This window comes from Amblyraja radiata, chromosome 24 (genome assembly GCF_010909765.2).
Source record: "Amblyraja radiata isolate CabotCenter1 chromosome 24, sAmbRad1.1.pri, whole genome shotgun sequence".
NCBI lineage: Eukaryota > Metazoa > Chordata > Chondrichthyes > Rajiformes > Rajidae > Amblyraja > Amblyraja radiata.
In genome coordinates, this window is record NC_045979.1 from 28,014,142 (window position 1) to 28,033,026 (window position 18,885).

The following is an 18,885-nucleotide window of genomic DNA, read 5'->3' on the forward strand; positions in this document are numbered from 1 at the left end:
GAGAGAGGGGCGCAGAGAGAGAGAGGGGCGCAGAGAGAGAGAGGGGCGCAGAGAGAGAGAGAGGGGGGCATTCAACGCCTACTGTCCAAACATTCCTGGTGAGGAAACTGAAAACTTTTTTAAACCCAGTTTTTGCCCTTCTCAGGAACTGACTGCATTTCCTGTTTTGCTGTAAGAGATTGTGGAGTTTTGCTCCACGCTGCCTCTCCTCGTAGCACTTGGCTGCCATGCATCACATATCAGCCCACCACACATTGCTGCCCAATATTAACTCACACCCTTGCACACAGATATAAACTGGTTGCTGCTCCGGCAACCTCTCTCTGATGTTGCATAGCTCAGCGAGGAACAAGTACCTAAGGAACGCAATCTGTAGCTAATATAGACACAAATGCTGGAGTAACTCAGCGGGTCAGGCAGCATCTCTGGAGATAAAGGATGGGCGACATCTCGGGTCGAGCCTGTGAAATGGCCCTGACCCGAAACGTCATCTCCTCCAGAGATGCTGCCTGACCCACTGAGTTACTCCAGCACTTTTTTTGCCTACCTTTGGTATAAACCCACATCTGCAGTTCCTTCTTATTATAACCCATAGCTCTGCTGGACACCAAGCACACAATGGCTGCACTGCGACTACAAGGACAGCCTGGGTTAGATATTACATGGTCTGTAGGCTGGGGTTTAGGATAATTCTACTTAACGCAGTGCCCGACTATAATTGAGGGTCACAATGGCAGAACTACGTATTGAATTGTCATATGTCACAAAAACTGAACAATGACATTTTTACTTGCAGCAGCATAACAGGCCTATAAACACAATACTCCCGGATTAACTAGTTGCTATGAAGCCAACAGTTGGTATCACACAAACACCAGATGAATACACCTTGCAGCTTTGCACAGTGATCAGGAGGAATCCACCCAGATACATTGGAGAAAATGATTTGTGAGTAAAACAGTGTAGGAAGGAACTGCAGATGATAGACATGAAATGCTGGAGCAACTCAGCAGGACAGGCAGCATAGATACAGATACATAGAAAATAGGTGCAGGAGGAGGCCATTCGGCCCTTCGAGCCAGCACCGCCATTCATTGTGATCATGGCTGATCGTCCTCTATCAATAACCCGTGCCTGCCTTCTCCCCGTATCCCTTGACTCCACTAGCCCCTAGAGCTCTCTCTAACTCTCTCTTAAATCCATCCAGCACCTCTGGAGAGAAGGAACGGGAGACATTTCGGGTCGAGTCTGAAAAAGGGTCTCGACCCAAAACGTCCCCCATTCCTTCTATCCAGAGATGCTGTCTGTCCAGCTGAGTTACCCCAGCATTTTGTGAATAAAATAGTTTAATTGGGAAGAGAACAATGACTGTACTCAGTGGAATTGCTCAGTGAATTCTACAGGAGTCCAGACCAACAATCTTCCCTCAAACAGTGGCAACAACCAAATACTTATAAAAGGTCTGCTGTACATTTGTCCTTTCCTGCGCCTTTAACTCAGATGTTTACCCATAAGCTATGGGACTTCTTCAGGTTATATTAAAAATAAAAGCAAGCTTGAAACAGAATGTCGTGCAAGCCTGTGTAACGAATTGAGACTGGATTTAGTTTAGAGATACAGCGTTGGAACAGGCACATCGCTCCACGCTGACCAACGATCACCTGCACACTAGCACTATCCTACACACTGGGAACAATTTACCAAAGCGAATTAACCTACAAATCTGTATGTCTTTGGAATGTGGGAGGAAACCCAAGCACCCGGAGAAAACCCATGCTGTCACATGGAGATGGTACAAACTCCGTACAGACGGCACCCAAAGTCAGGATCAAACCCGGATCTCTGGCGCTGTAAGACAGCAACTCAACCACTGCGCTACTGTGCCACCCAGTCTTTCAGAGACTGCCATCTGAAAAGCTGTGTGTAGCTACAGGCAGCCAGTCACAAAGAGGATACGTAACTGACTTGTAAAATCTCAAGTGAAATAGTTTATCAGAATTATTCGCATCGGAAAATAATTACTTTGGATACCCAATTCAGCAGCCCTTTGTCTCAGCTTCGGGATCTTTAGTTATTTCTCCACTAGAAACCAATACTTCTACTGAGGGATAGACTCAAAATGCTGGAGTAACTCAGCGGGCCAGCCAGCATCTCCAGATAAAAGGATTAGGTGAGCGACTCGGTGGGCCGAAGGGCCTGCTTCAACGCTGCATCGCTACACTAAATTAAGATGATTCGGACAGTACCCTCACTTAGAGAAGGGTTATTCGGAAGCCTGATCACAGAAGGCATGAAGCTACAAGCCTCCGCGTCTTCTGCCCAACGGGAGGTGGGGGGGGGGGGGGAGAAGGAAGAATGACTGGGGTGGGAAAAGGTCTTTGATAATGTTGGGTGCTTTCCCAAGCCAACGTTAAGTGTAGATGGAGTGAATGGTGTGGAGTATGGTCGGTACGTTGGACTGGACTTCATCCAGAACTCCGTGCAATTTCTTGCAGACTTGGTCAGATCAGTTCTGAACCAAAGACAGACACAAAGAGTAACACAGTGGGTCATACAGCATCTCTGGAGAAAAAGGACGGGTGATGTTTCGATTCGGGAACCTTCTTCTGGATCCTGACTACGGGTGCTGTCTGTATGGAGTCTGAAGAAGGAACCCGACCCGAAACGTCACCCATCCTATTTTTACAGAGAAGCTGCCTGACCCGCTGGGTTAAGGACCTGTCCCACGAGCATGCGACTCCATGTGGCAAACACGACCTAACGTGGTCGCTTGAGCCGTACGGCCTCGCGGGTCCGATCCCACTTCGATTGCCGGAGCCGTATGGAGTTGTGCGGAGCTGGTCCCGACATCACGCAGGGCTCCGAAAAACTGACCGTGTTCAAAAATTCCGCGCGGCAACGGCCTGCCAGCCCGCAGCCGCCTCAACGCCGTACGCACCGCCTCGACGGGCGTGCACAGCGTCTCGACGCTGTACGCAGCTTCTTGACGCGGTTCGTCACGCGCAGACTTCGCTCGAACTTCACGTCACTCACTCGACCTCCGCGCGGCCCCCGCTTCCGGTTTGGTCGCGCTTGCCGCATGCAGGTCGCATGCTCGTGGGACAGGCCCTTAACTCCAGCCCTTTGTGTCTATCTTCGGTGTATACCAGCAACTGCAGTTCATTTGTACACAGTGCCACATCAAGCTGTGATGCAACCCTACAGGATGCTTTCTGTAGGAATTTGTAAGAGTCCTTGGAGACAAGCTCAATTTTTTGATCTCCTGAGGAAATCATGGCTTTGTGGTACCTTTGGCTGTTACTTCAATGTCATTCTCATTAAAGGACATTGCCGAATTGATTCAACTTATTGATTCATCTTGTCGAGGTATATAAAATCAGGAGAGAAATAAATCGGGTAGACGCAGAGTCTCTTGCCCAGAGTAGGGGAGATCGAGGACCAGAGGATATAGGTTTAAGGTGAAGGGGGAATGATTTAGCAGGAATCTAAGGGGTAATTTTTTCCACACAAAGAATGGTGGGTATATGGAACGAGCTGCCAGAGGATGTAGATGAGGCAGGGACTATCGCAATGTTTAAGAAACAATTAGAAAGGTACATGGGTAGGACAGGTTTAGAGGGATATGGACCAAATGCAGGCAGGTGATGCTAGTGTTGATGGAACATGTTGGCCAGTGTGGGCATTACGCTGAAGGGCCTGTTTCCACGCCGTAAGACTATGGTGATTTTGATGGCTGTACAGGATAACAAACCTAATTCTAAGTTGTCCTTTGTAATTCTCCATACACCTCAGCAAACTAGAGCTTTGACACATGGTCATTTTCTGGCCTTTGTCCAACCATCTGCCTATTAAATAGTATTAATTCATGTGGCACATTAAGTTGCAATTGCGATCTCTGGATAAGGCCAGGAGCAAACTCACTGACACCACCAAGTCTGAGCAAAGCTCCCTCTCTGCCCCCGAGCGTTCATCTCCAGCAAACCTGCCGTTTCACTGTTGCACCATCGTCCCGACACTGACATTCTTGGCAGCTGCTGACTTTGTGAGTCAATTTGTGAGGGAGTTTCTCTGCAGTCAATTACCTGAAAACAACAGTTTCAAGTCCCCTCAGACTAATTTCTTTTCACACCCTTGCAGCCAGCAAGCAGAGGAACCAGTGTAGGAAGGAAGGCACTGCAGATGCTGGTTTACACTGAAGATAGACACCAAGTGCTGGAGCAACTCAGCAGGTCAGGCAACAACTCCGGATGGGTGACGTTTCGGGTCGGGATCCTTCCTCAAACTCTAGGTGCAGAGTAACTTGGTGTGTCACCAGCCTTGAGCAGAACTTGCACCCAGATCCCAGAGGTGGAAACACTTCACATCAGCCTCATAATACATGTAGTTAACCATACTACTCCATAGAAGTATTTATTCTGTTGCCAGGATGTGTACACAAGTATATGACTCACTCACCTCCTGTTCATCTGACCAAAAAAAAGTCATTTAGAGTGAGTTAAGTGCCTGTCCCACTTGGCCGTGATTTGCGTGCCATTTACGCGACCTCGTCTTCGCATTGAGACGCACGGGAAGCATGTGGGCCGCGCGGGACGGTCGCATGGAGAAGCGCGGAGGAAGTGTGGAGTTGCACGCGGTATCGCGCGGCGCTCCAGGATTTTGTTGGGCACAAAATCTTTGCATGCCTTCGACGAGACGTATCACGTATGCACGCGGGCGTATTGCGGTCGCACGCAGGCGCCCTGTCCTCGTACGTGTAGTGCGTGGTGACGCATGATTACATCACCGTGCGTAACCATGCGCCACCGCACACGCCCATACGCAGTCGGCCTGCCTTTTACCCGTCATGGATATAAGCGCGCGCGATTTTAAAAATTGCAGAGTTTTGTAGAGAAAACTACGCGGTGAACACCAAAATACATTAATCCGGAAAGTGCAAAAGTGAATTGATGCTTCACTTGTAATGACTGCTTGGGTCCCTGGATTGTGGGTAAGGAAGAGGTTAAATAGACAAATGTTGTATTTCCTACAGCAGGATGAGCGAATGACATAAGGGGTGCAGATCGTAGTAATGGAAGAGCAAACCAGATAAACCATCCAAAATGTTGGAGTAACTCAGCGGGACCGGCAGCATCTCTGGAGAGAAGCAATGGGTGACGTTTCGGGTGGAGACCCTTCTCCAGACTGAAGAAGAGTCTCGACCCGAAACATCATCCATTCCTTCTCTCCAGAGATGCTGTCTGTCCCGCGAGTTACTCCTGCATTTTGTGTCTATCTTCAATTTAAACCAGCATCTGCAGTTCCTTCCTACAGATTAATTTGGTCTGCAGCTTGCTACTTTTCATTCACCTCTTTAATTGAATAGGGGCATTACCTCTGCTGTTTTCCAATTGCTAGCACCACTCAAAGAAACGGGAACATTTTAGAAAATCACCATAAATATCATAAACTGGGTATTTAAATGATGTCACGAGCTCCAGACGGCTGTGCTGACGCATGAAGATGCGCGATGTCGCATGTCAGTCACGACCGGCCTGTCGCGTAAATGACAGCCAAGTGGGACAGGCCCTTTACCTGCATTACACTACGCAAAGGTTGCAAGCCAACCACTCTGTTGGGAATGTTCCTACATGAAGTCGGTCACATTCCAAAACTACGATTATGTCTCCAGCTGGATACATGGATAGGACAGGTTTAGAGGGAGGATTAACCTACATCTTTGGAGTGTGGGAGCAAACCGGAGCATCCGGGGAAAACCCACGCGGTCACGGGGAGAACGTACAAATGCTGTACAGTCAGCAGCCGTAGTCAGGATCGAACTCGAGTCTCTGGCGCTGCAAGGCAGCAACTCGACCGCTGCTCCACTCTGCTACACTCAGAGTCTTGCCTCTCCTACTTCAGAACTCCTGGCAGTGACCACAGCCCATGAAGACTCACACCGGTATAATCTGACCTATTAAATCCAAGGCCAGCTGAGAGCTTGTTAAAGTGAGATGTCATTTATCCTTTGGTGTTTAGTGATACTTTATTGTCACATGTGCCTAGGTAGAGTAAAAGGATTGTTTTTGCGTACAGCGCGCGCGGTAAAACCGTGCAGCAGACCACACCTGGGCAGTACGCAAGTGTCGCCACGTGTCTGTCGCTGCCAAAGTTCACCGGACAGTCCTATGTGCTACGTGGCAGCTGTACCCCCTCCCACTGCTGGGTCCCTCAGTTATCGACAGCCTCCCGCCGGATCCCCCTTCAGATAGAAACAAAATGCTGGAGTAACTCAGCGGGACAGGCAGCATCTCGGGAAAGAAGGAATTTTAAGAATAAGGGGTTAGCCATTTAGGACAGAGATGAGGAAACACTTTCACACAGAGAGTTGAGTCTGTGGAATTCTCTGCCTCAGAGGCCGGTGCTCTGAATACTTTCAAGAGAGAGCTAGATAGGGTTCTTAGCAGAGTCAGGGGATATGGGGAGAAGGCAGGAACGGGGGATGTGGATTGGGGATGATCAGCCATGATCACATTGAATGGTGGTGCTGGCTCGAAGGGCCTGCTCCTGCACCTATTGAATGGGTGACGTTTCGGGTCGAGAACCGGCTTCAGGGTCCCCCTTCATTCTGGACGCCCCTTGCCGGGTCCTCCTTTGTTTTCGGCTGCCCTCTGCCGGCTTTCCCTGCAGAATGGGCCCAGTAACTTCGCAACCAACGGGCCTGATGACAACTTTGTCACATCCTAGTTTCACATTAGGTGGCAGTTCCAAGCGTGCCCACCATCAACGACGGCAGGGCCCAAAATGCAAGTGCCAAAGGGAAGGTTGAAGCAATTGTAAACATACTCAACAGGAATTACCGAGTTGATATTCAACTAGGCTTTCAATGGAGATCTCCACTGTCCCAGAAACCAATTCCATTCGATTCCCCAGCGACAGCAAAAAATAGCCGAGAGCATTGGATAGAGCAACAGGTCTTCTTAGTTTTTTTAGTGTAGTTTAGAGATACAGCGCGGAAACAGGCCCTTTCGGCCCACCGGGTCCGCGCTGACCAGTGATCCCCGCACATTAACACTATCCTATACCCACTAGGGACAATTTTTTTTTTTTACATTTCCAAGCCAATTAACCTGCAAATCTGTACGTCTTTTGAGTGTGGGAGGAAATCGAAGATCTCGGGAGAAAACCCACGCAGGTCAAGGGGAGAACGTACAAACTCCGTACAGACAGCACCCGTAGTCAGGATCGAACCCGGTTCTCCGGCGCTGCATTCGCTGTAAGGCAGCAACTCTGTCGCTGAGCCACCGTGCAGCCCTAATTGTCCGAGTGAAGCACTGCACTCCTACAAAGATCTGAGATCCTTGCACAGATGGTACACAGCAGACCTCCATCAGCTTTGAACCAACCTGTATTGCAGTTGCTTCGATAACAGTGCGGGGGGGGGGGGGGGGGAGGAAAAGGAAAATTCCTTTCAACAACCAAGCAAACTGGTTCAATTTCATTACATTCAATGTAAAAGCTCAAATGCGAAAGGGTGGTGGCAGGGCGAATACTTAATTCCTGCAATCCTCAAGTTGTGACAGGTTGGAGAAAGGAGGGCCGGGACATGTTCCATACAACCTTCATTCCGAGGCAAGGTGTGCCCAGGAGATTCAGCAATAGTCAGGATACTGGTGCCCACTGTGCATTAGCCTAGAGAACATTCACTGTTGCCGTTAAAAGGAGGACGTGGTGCAGCTGCTCAAACAGATCTCTCACTGTGCCAGTGGTCCAGGATCAATCCTGACCATTGGGTGCCATCTATTATTTATTGTGTGTGGTTTTTATGTGTATGTATGCAAGCAAGTATAGATACATATAGCAGACCATCACACAAACCAACCTCCCTTCCATTGACTCTATTTACACCTCGCACTGCCTCAGCAAGGCCAGCAACATAATCAAGGACAGGTCACACCCTGGCCACTCCTTTTTCTCCCCTCTCCCATCAGGCAAAAGGTATAGAAGTGTGAAAACACACACCTCCAGATTCAGGGACAGTTTCTTCCCAGCTGTTATCAGGCAACTGAACCATCCTACCACAATTAGAGAGCAGTCCTGAACTACTACCTACCTCATTGGAAACCCTGGGACCATCTTTAAACACACTTTGCTGGGTTTTCCTTGCATTAAACGATGTTCCCTTATCATGTATCTGTACACAGTGAATGACTCAATTGTAATCATGTATTGTCTTTCCACTGACAGGTTAGTCTTCCCTGGACCTCGGTACACATGACAATAAATTAAACTGAACTAAACAAACACAAGAAAAAATATGTGTGTGCGCGTGTGCATGCATGTATGCGCGCGCGTGTGTGTGTGCATGCGTGTGTGTGTGCATGCATGCGCGTGTGTGTGTGTGTGCGCGTGCATGCGTGCGTGTGTGTGTGTGTGTGCATGCGTGTGTGTGTGCATGCATGTATGCGCGCGCGCGTGCATGCGTGTGTGTGTGTGTGCGTGCGTGTGTGTGTGCATGCGTGTGTGTGTGTGCGCGCGCGCTTACTTATTCTGTTGTGCTGCTGCAAGTAAGAATTTCATTGTTCTGTCTGGGACATAGGACAATAAATCATTCTTGACTCTTGATCTGTGCGGTGTCTGCCTGTTCTTCCTGCGACCGTGTCCATTTCCTTTGGGTGCTCCAGTTTCCTCCCACATTGTACTGGTTGGTTAACAGGCCATTGTAGATTGTCCCCAGTGTGTGTGTGTGTAGGCGAGTGGTGATGGGAATATGCAGAGTAAAGGTTACGGGGAAAATGAATGGAAGAATGGGGTTGCTGTGAGAGCGGGCAGAGACTCGAGGGGGCAAATAGCTTCCTCCTGCATCATAAAGGGCGCTGAATGGGTGTGCTTCTAGTCTAACCCACTCTATACCATCCACCCATTGTGTAACTCCAGGTCGAGGACACAGAGTAATACAGCGCTGGAATAAGCCCTTTGGCCCAACTCACCCATGCCAACAAAGATACCTAACTGAGCTAGTCCCACTTGCCCAAGCCTGGCCTATAACCTCCAAACCCTTCCTATCCAAGATAGACTTGGCTTGTACTCGCTAGAATTTAGACGATTGAGGGGGGATCTTATAGAAACTTACAAAATTCTTAAGTGTTTGGACAGGCTAGATGCAGGAAGATTGTTCCCGATGCTGGGGAAGTCCAGAACAAGGGGTCACAGTTTAAGGATAAGGGGGAAATCTTTTAGGACCGAGATGAGAAAAACATTTTTCCCCATAGAGAGTGGTGAATCTCTGGAATTCTCTGCCAGAAGGTAGTCGAGGCCAGTTCATTGGCTTTATTCAAGAGGGAGTTAGATGTGGCCCTTGTGGCTAAAGGGATCAGGGGGTATGGAGAGAAGGCAGGTACAGGATACTGAGTTGGATGATCAGCCATGATCATATTGAATGGTGGTGCAGGCTCGAAGGGCCGAATGGCCTACTCCTGCACCTATTTTCTATGTTTAGCTGTCTGCATGCCTTTCCAATATTGTAATTGTGCCCAACTATACCAGTTCTCCTGCAGCTCATCCCATATACGCATCACCTTCTGTGTGGAAAATATTGTCCCTCACATCCCATTTAAATATTTCCCCCCACACCTTAAATCGATGTCCTGTAGTTTTAGTCTCCCCGACAATCTGGGGGAAAATACAGCGGCTATTCACCTCATATCTGTTCATAATTTTATAAACTTTAGAAATTGCTATTTCGTCTGTAGGGAGTGGCTGAGAAAATGAAATAAGAATTGGTGTGTAGAAACAAGGAATTACGGATGCTGGTTTATACCAATGATAGATACAGAGTGCTGGAGTAACTCACCGGGTCAGGCAGCATCTCTGGAGAAAAAGGATGGGTGATGTTTCGTGTCAGAACCTTTCTTCAGAGTCTGAAGAATGGTCCCGACCCTAAACGCAACCCATAGAACTAGTGTGAAGGGGTGATCGATGGTTGATGTCGGCTCGGAGGGCCGATGGGCGCCATGAATTTAAACTCTCTTCTACGACTCAAATCTGCCAGATCCTTTGAAGTGCACCCGGGATGTTTAAGGAGGAATGTAACAGTTACACAAAATTACGCAGAGCAATCAGTAGAAGCCCTTACCCCGGCAGTGTCAATAGCTGGAGGGCACAGGTCAAACAAAGACCATCGGCAAACGAGATGGAGGTGAGAGGATCAGTCATGGTAATATTCTGCCTGAGAAGGGGCTCCAGGTAAATTCAGTAGTCATCTTCAAAAGTTGAATAAGGACTTGAAAATAAACCTCCTGCAAGTACACAAAAATGATGGAGAAACTCAGCGGGTGCAGCAGCATCTATGGAGTGAAGGAGATAGGCAACGTTTCGGGACGAAACGTTGCCTATCTCCTTCGCTCCATAGATGCTGCTGCACCCGCTGAGTTTCACCAGCATTTTTGTGTTCCTTCGATTTTTCTGCATCTGCAGTTCCTTCTTAAACCTGCTGCAAGTGTTTGGGAAGAAACAAGGAAGCAAGCCCAATTTCAGATTTAACCCAAAGATAAACACAAAAGGCTGGAGTAATTCAGCGGGACAGGCAGCATCTCTGGAGAGAAGGAACGGGTCACGTTTCGGGTCGAGACCCTTCTTCTGATTTAACCCAATTCTTTCAGGGAGGCATGATGGCTGTATGACTTCTCTCAGCTCCCTACAAACAGCAGCAAACACGACAACACTGAGCAGTGTGTGAGTCCCACCCATTCCCAATGATTCAGCAGCCACTGCATGGGGTTTGGTCAGGATCAAACCCCGGGTCTGGGCGGCGTAAGGCAGCAACTCTACTGCTGCGCCACCGTGTCGCCCGTGCGTGCTATCCAGGCAATGAAACGACTGTACAATCAAGCCATCCACAATGTACAGATAAAGGATACAACATTTAGTGCTGGAATGTCAGATTAAAGATAGTTTCGTGGTCTCCAATGAGATAGATGTGAGATCAGGACCACTCTCTAGCTGATGAGAGGACAGTGCAGTTAATGACAACGGCTGAAAGAAATGGAGGTATCCGTTTTCAAACTTCTGTACATCTTGCCTGATGCCTGTTGTACAGGGTCTTGGTGAGACCGCAACTGGAGTATTGCGTACAGTTTTGGTCTCCTAATCTGAGGGAAGACATTCTTGCCGTAGAGGGAGTACAGAGAAGGTTCACCAGACTGATTCCTGGGATGTCAGGACTTTCATATGAAGAAAGACTGGATAGACTCGGCTTGTACGCTCCAGAATTTAGAAGATTGAGGGGGATCTTATAGAAACTTACAAAATTCTTAAGGGGTTGGACAGGCTAGACGCAGGAGGATTGTTCCCGATGTTGGGGAAGTCCAGAACAAGGGGTCATAGTTTAAGGATAAGGGGGAAATCTTTTAGGACCGAGATGAGAAAAACATTTTCACACAGAGAGTGGTGAATCTCTGGAATTCTCTGCCACAGAAGGTAGTTGAGGCCAGTTCATTGGCTATATTTAAGAAGGAGTTAGATGTGGCCCTTGTGGTTAAAGGGATCAGGGGGTATGGAGGGAAGGCAGGTACAGGATACTGAGTTGGATGATCAGCCATGATCATATTGAATGGCGGTGCAGGCTCAAAGGGCCGAATGGCCTACTCCTGCACCTATTTTCTATGTTTCTATGTTTCTATGGGAGAGTGGAGAAGAGGGAGCGACTGAGGCAAGACACATCCTTGATTATGCTGCTGGCCTTGTCAAGGCAACGTTGAAGTGTGGGTGAATTCACTGGAACGGAGGGATGTTGGTTTGCGCGGTGGTCAGGACTACGTCCACAACTCAGCAATTTCTGGCATTCTTGGATGATGGGATGTTAATAGGAGAAGTCTTTATCCAGTCGGTACCAAGTGTGCAGAGTGCGAGCATGTAAAATAATATACCAGCCATTCACCCAGAGTAAACTGGCCTCGTTTGGGCACTTGAAGGCCAGATGAGACATTCTTTGAAATTCTTCACATTGTACTGACAAACCCATTACATCTAAATGGAACAAAACGGTCTCTAATTAAACCCCTCGCTGTCTATGCAACACGTCCATCAGTCACAGCGGAGGCCAAATATAGCAAAACCCAACCCATGAACTGCAAGGAACTGCAGATGCTGGTTTAAACCGAAGATAGACACAAAATGCCGGAATAGCTCAGCGGGACAAGCAGCATCTCTGGAGAGAAGGAATGGGTAACGTTTCGGGTAGAGACCCTTCTCCTTGAGAAACAATGTCCTTAATTCTTCCTCTTTACAATTGTTTCTTTTATCAATGTTATTTTAGGGAATAAAATGCGTCAGTTTTATTTTTACCAGCTGGAACACAAGACATCCAATTAGATAATGAAGTGGCTACAAGTCAAACATCCTTTCAGCCACCATCAATACTCCAAAAGCATATTAACTGAAGTGCTATAATGCTACAAAACAACACAGAGATTGTTCAGTGTGCAAGAAGGAACTGCAAACGCTGGTTTACAACAAAGATAGACACAAAATGCTGGAGTAACTCAGCGGGTCAGACAGCATCTCTGAAGAAAGGGAATAGGTGACATTTTGGGTCGAGCCCCCATCATCTGATTCTGAGAGTTTTGAAACAAGGAACTGCAGATGCTAGTTTACACAGAAGGACACACAGTGCCGGAGTAACTCAGCGGATCAGGCAGCAACACTGGAGAACATGCACAGGTGAGGTTTCGGGTCAGGACCTTTCTTCAGTCTGATGTGCCACCGATCCATCTTCCCCAGAGATGCGACCTGACCCACTGAGTTACTCCAGCACTTTGTGGCCTGAAGGATCAACGGCTTCACTCGCCAATAGTGCTGCCTGACCAACCAAACGTTTCCAACATGTCCTGTTTTGACACCATCTTTATAATTAATTCATACCATTTATAGCACCTCTATATCATTCCGCTACATTTAGTATTCCTGTGATTCAGTCAACTGGCTCAACGGCACCTTATTGTCACATGTACCGAGATACAGTGAAATTCTACTTTGCACACAGTTCAGTAAAAGTATTACAGGTCCACCACCGATATTCTGGCAATTGATGGTCCTGCACCTCCTTTAATCTGGACACAATTACGACAGCGTGCTTGAAATTACCCCCGGATGTCCCCCTGAAAATGTGGCGCCTAGGCCGGGTGAGGCGGCCGATCTCGACCTCGTCGGGACTTCTGCGGGACGGATTTGCCAATTTTTGGGTCGGCAGGGGTTGGCCTGGTCGGTAGTCCTGCCCGGAAAGCTGCTCCTCGGTCCCACGGGCAGCCACGCTTCCGACACTCATCTGTGGAATTCTCTGCCACTGAAGGCAGTGGAGCCCAATTCACTGGATGCATTCAAGAGAGAGTTAGATTTAGCTCTTGGAGCTAACAGAATCAAGGGATATGGGGAAAAAGCAGGAACAGGGACCCGATTCTGGATGATCAGCCATGATCATATTGAATGACGGTGCTGGCTCGAAGGGCTGAATGGCCTACTCCTGCACCTAGTTTCTACGTTTGAGGGCAACTCGTTAACAAGCGCCCGAGAAATGCAAGTCTCGCTGTCAATTTAATTTACTTTTAACAATTCTTTTACTTAAGATTCTAGCAATCCATGGTCCTTTAGAGACACGGGAAGGGTATAATTAGTGTGTCAGTGGTGTATTGCTGTACCATTATTTCATGACCCCTGTTGTTCCGGCAAAATGGATAATAATGCAAGGCTCCGGAACCAAGGGTGCTGGAAAATCGGCTATATTTAGGCACAATCTTAGATTAATACAAATGTACAGGAATAGTGCATCGAAACTGTGTACAAGTCACTAGTTTTTGGGCAATCAAAGAGAAAGACCAAGTACTACAAAATCAAGAGACATTCACTCCAGTTGGTATCACAACTTCTTACATATTGATATTGTTCCGAGTAGTATACTCCACACCTGGAGTATTGTGTGCAGTTTTGGTCCCCTAATTTGAGGAAGGACATTCTTGCTATTGCAGCGTAGGTTTACAAGATTAATTCACGGGATGGCGGGACTGTCATTTGCTGAGAGAATGGAGCGGCTGGGCTTGTACACTCTGGAGTTTAGAAGGATGAGAGGGAATCTCATTGAAACATATAAGCTTGTTAAGGGCTTGGACACGCTAGAGGCAGGAAACATGTTCCCGATGTTGGGGGAGTCCAGAACCAGGGGCCACAGTTTAAGAATAAGGAGTAAGCCATTTAGAATGGAGAGTCTGTGGAATTCTCTGCCTCAGAGGGTGGTGGAGGCAAGTTCTCTGGATGCTTTCAGAGAGGGCTCTTAAAAATAGCGGAGTCAGGGGATATGGGGAGAAGGCAGGAATGGGATACTGATTGGGGATGATCAGCCATGATCACATTGAATGGCGGTGCTGGCTCGAAGGGCCGAATGACCTACTCCTGCACCCATTGTCTATTGTTGGCTTTCTCCCCATACCACTGATAACCTCTGGCATCCGTATCTCTGGAGAGAGTGTATGGGGAGAAGGCAGGAGAAAAACTGGAGGGAAAGATAGATCAGCCACGATTGAATGGCAGAGTAGATTTGATGGGACGAATGGCCTAATTCTGCTCAGATCACTAATGATCTTATGATCTCACGCAGCAAACTTTGTCTGTTAATTCCACCACTCTCCATCCCGTCCCATGGCCATTGTGTGCCTCAGTTGCAGGACTCTCCCCTCCGATTCACGAGTTACCGTGCACAAGTCTCCAAACTGACAGTCCTAAACTGACAAGATTACAGATCATGTATTCAGCCCACTGATTCCCTGCACCTACGTACACTTATCCCACATTCTCATCACCTCTCCCACAAATTCCATGTCATGGTGTCACACTGCATAGAATTAGGCCATTTTACCCATCTTGTCCACATCAACCAGTGGGCACCATTCAATAGACAAAAGATGCACGAGAAGGCCATTCGGCCCTTCGAGCCAGCACCGCCGTTCACTGTGATCATGGCTGATCATTCACAATCAGTACCCTGTTCCTGCCTTCTCCCCATATCCCCTGACTTCACTATCTTTAAGAGCTCTATCTAACTCTCTCTTGAAAGCATCCAGAGAATTGGCCTCCACTGCCTTCTGAGGCAGATAATTCTACAGATTCACAACCCTCTGTGTGAAAATGTTTTTCCTCATCTCCGTTCTAAATGGCTTACCCCTTATTCTTAAAGTGTGGCACCTGGTTCTGGACTCGCAACATCGGGAACACGTTTCCTGCCTCTAGCGCGTCCAAATCCTTAATAATCTTATATGTTTCAATAAGTTTTCCTCTCATCCTTCTGAACTCCAGAGTATACAATCCCAGCCACTCCATTCTATCGTCATATGACAGACCTGCCATCCCGGGAATTAACCTCGTGAACCTACGCTGCACTCCTCAATAGCAAAGATACCCTCCACAGGAATCCTCTCTTCCAGCACTTTTTTTAGTACTTCAGAGATACAATGTGGAAACAGGCCCTTCGGCCAACCGAGTCCACACTGACCAGTATGCTAGCACTATCCTACACACTAGGGACAATTGACAATTTTACAAAAGTCAATGAGCCTATAAACCCGTACATCTTTGGAGTCGGGGGCAAAACTGAAGGAGAATTGTGGGAGCAGCCGGAGAAAACCCACACGATCACCATGAGAAAGTACAAACTTCTTACAGACAGCATCCATAGTCAGGATCGAACCTGGGTCTCTGGCGCTGTAAGACAGCAACTCTACCGCTGCGCCACCCACTCGGCCCCTGACTTCAATGCCAGGGCAATTCAAGCATTCTTCCAGACACTTTACTGTTGTCAGTGACTCAGCTGCCACCAGAATCTCCAGCAGTGCAGTCCAGATACTCACCACTCCCTGGGTCAAATTCCCTCTTACTTTATAGAGCTGTGCCTTGGTCTAACCACATCCTCTAGTCTTATTCCATCTGATAAGGGGTAAAGATTCCTATAATGTACCCGTTCTACTTCACTCATAATTTTATGTCTCAATTAGATCCCCTCAATTTCCTGGAGTCATGGAGCATGGAAACAGGTCTTCCGCCCAACTTGCCCACACCGATCAAACATGCCTTATCTACACTAGTCCAACCTGTCTGCGCCTGGCCCATATCCCTCTAAACCTATCCTATCCATGTACCCGTCCAAATGTCTCTTAAACGTTACTTCCAGGGAAAACAGTCCTAGCCTCTCCAGTCTCACCTCATAACCGAAATGTTCCATCCCTGGCAACAGAGGTGTACAAGAATATGAAAGGAACAGATCAGATAAAAGCAGTCTTTTTCCCCCAGAGTAGGGAAATCAAGAAACCGAGGACATGGGTTTAAGGTGAGGGAGAAAAGATTTAATAGGAACCCAAGGGGCGACTTTTTTTTTAAATACACAAAATGTGCTGGGTATCTGGAACGAGCAGCCGGAGGAGGTAGTTGAGGCAGATAATATCACAACGATTAATTAACTGGACAGTTACATGGAGAGGACAAGTTTAGAGGGATATGGGCCAAAGGACCCGTTTCCACACTGTACTGCTCTAGGTATTGCTTTCAGGATTCAACAATGTCACAATTCCCAGTTTACATCAATGACTACAAGGTTATAATAGTACCACGTGTAGGAAGGAACTGCAGATGCTGGTTTACACAGAAGATAGACACAAAATGCTGGAGTAACTCAGTGGGACAGGCAGCATCTCTGGAGAGAAGGAATGATGACAGTTCAGGTCGAGACCCCTCTTCACCCGTATAAACGTTTATGTCATCTTCAAGTCATCTTGAGGCAAGCCGTGGTCAAGAATGCCATTATATAAGGTGCAAGTCTGTAGAGGCTGGCTGTGTCCAGCTTATTTAAGGGATGGTTAACAAGTGCATCGTCCAGCCTGCTCTATCTAGCTGGGCGTTATTTCAACCCACAATCTGCTCCTTCGCTGATGCCCCAACCACAAAACTATCTCGCATCCACACATGCCAGAAAAATAATGTTTCCTCCCACTTCAATATTTTTCTAATTATAACCAGAAAAAAGTTTTTGAGGGAAAGCAGAAAGTACGGGTATGCTTCACGCATCAATATCAACCTAAAGATGAACCTTCAGGTTAATAGAGACTCCACGACAGTGCTTATTCCTCTCCCCCTCCCCGGCTTCTCTCCCCCACCCACACAAGGACGCTGGCCTGCGCTCAAAACATTCCCTCCGGAGAGCGGGGATTCATACAGAGGCGATGCTGCACACGCTCACACTGATCTTCACTAAATCTTCATGACATACTGTGCTCGGATGTGGAAACGCGGCGGCGTTAGTCCAACGATCGGCAGGCCGAGCTACGGGGAGGTTTGGGGAACAATACCCAGTCTGCCTGCCCCAATTCCCTTCCTTCTCCCCTCCCCTCCAAAGACCACTGGACTCCTCGCCGCTAACAGTAGACACAACTCGGGGAGTGGGGGGGGGTCTAATCACAAGGACGAAACAAAAGTCTCTCTAAAAGAGGGACCCCGCCCTCGCAACAAACCAGAACTCGACACATTTGTGAGTTTTTTTTGACACACTGCAGTCCGGGGCCGGAGAGATGATCTAGACTCTGGACTCATTCACTCACCTTCTATTCCAGTCTTCCAGTCCACTTCCCAATCTTGCACAGTCTCACCAAACACGTTGCCAATAACAAGTGAGAAAAAAATCCCCGCACGAGTATGAGAGAGATTGAGGGAACACCAGCCGCTTTATTTTTTCCGCTTCTCCCTCTCTTTTTCATACACACAAATCCAGCCACTATTGTGCGTGGTTTAAATCTTTTTTCACAGGGCACCGCAAAGAAATGGTTTCGGGCCGGTTTTTGACGAGGAGGAGTTTGTGTAAGTTTGCAGAGTTTCTTATTGGAAGACCGGCTAAGTAGCCGCCTCTCCCGTGCAAAGGGCCAACTTTTTTTCACACATTTACGTAAAATCCTACTCCGCGGACGAAGGCAGAGGAACGGGTCACGAGATAAGTTTTTTTTAATTAAAAACCATAACTTAATAACACAAAACATGACAACGCATGCCCTTACCAGCCCGTCCCGGCTGCTGTCAATTCCCATGCTGCCGGCCGGTTAATTTCAGGGCGCTGCTCAATGTATCCAATTGGACTGGAATTGTTACACCCGGGCGGGCGCCCCCAGAGTCTACACGGAACTCAAGTGCAGTTTGCAAACTTATCCACTTTCGCTGTGACTGTGTGTCGAGTAAGATCCTGAGTGGATGGATTTCTCAAGCGGAAGTAGCGTGCCTGCCCTCCCTGCACACCAGTGAATGACAGCAGAGTCGCCACCAAAGAACTTTGGTCGCCACCACACAGAGGAGCGAGAGAACTCCAGCCCCGCTCCAACGCAAACACCCGGTCGCGTTACCCGCCGGGGTGCAGGCGCAAGGAACTGCAGATTTACACACACACACACACAAGACACAAAGTGCTGGAGTGACTCAGCGGGACAGGCAGCATCTGGAGAACAGGGATGTAGGATAACTTAACGAACATTGAATATTCCCATTAACGTGACTAACCTACAACCCACTCCCCCCCTCTCTCCCCTATTCTGCGTTAAAAAAAGCAACGCATTCGCTCTATTTCCCTGACGATTTTATCCACCCCCCTCTCTCTCTCTCTATATATATATATATAGACCACTCAGCCTCCTGCACCCCAAGGAATAAGGTCCCCGTTTGCCAAACCTCTCCCTGTAGCCCAGGCCCTCAAGTTCCAGCCACGTCCTCATAAATCTCTGCACTCTTTCCAACTCAATGACATCTTTCCTATAGTAGGGCGACCTAAACTGAACACAATGCTCCAAATGCAGCCTCACCAACATTTATTAAACTGTAGTAAAACTAAATTAA

The 18,885-nt window shown here is 47.9% G+C and overlaps 1 protein-coding gene across 2 annotated transcripts in view; it reads right to left on the reverse strand.

Moving 5' to 3' along the window:
• dennd2c (DENN domain containing 2C) overlaps window positions 1–18,258 on the reverse strand; it is a 109,525-nt gene extending 91,267 nt beyond the window's left edge. The window contains exon 1 of one of the 2 annotated variants that reach the window (XM_033042764.1): window positions 18,060–18,258. The gene's annotated coding sequence lies outside the window, so the exon portion shown is untranslated. Of the gene's footprint in view, window positions 1–17,609; window positions 17,871–18,059 lie in introns of those variants that run through there. The other variant, XM_033042765.1, reaches the window with a different exon arrangement.
• Window positions 18,259–18,885: the final 627 nt, after the last annotated feature.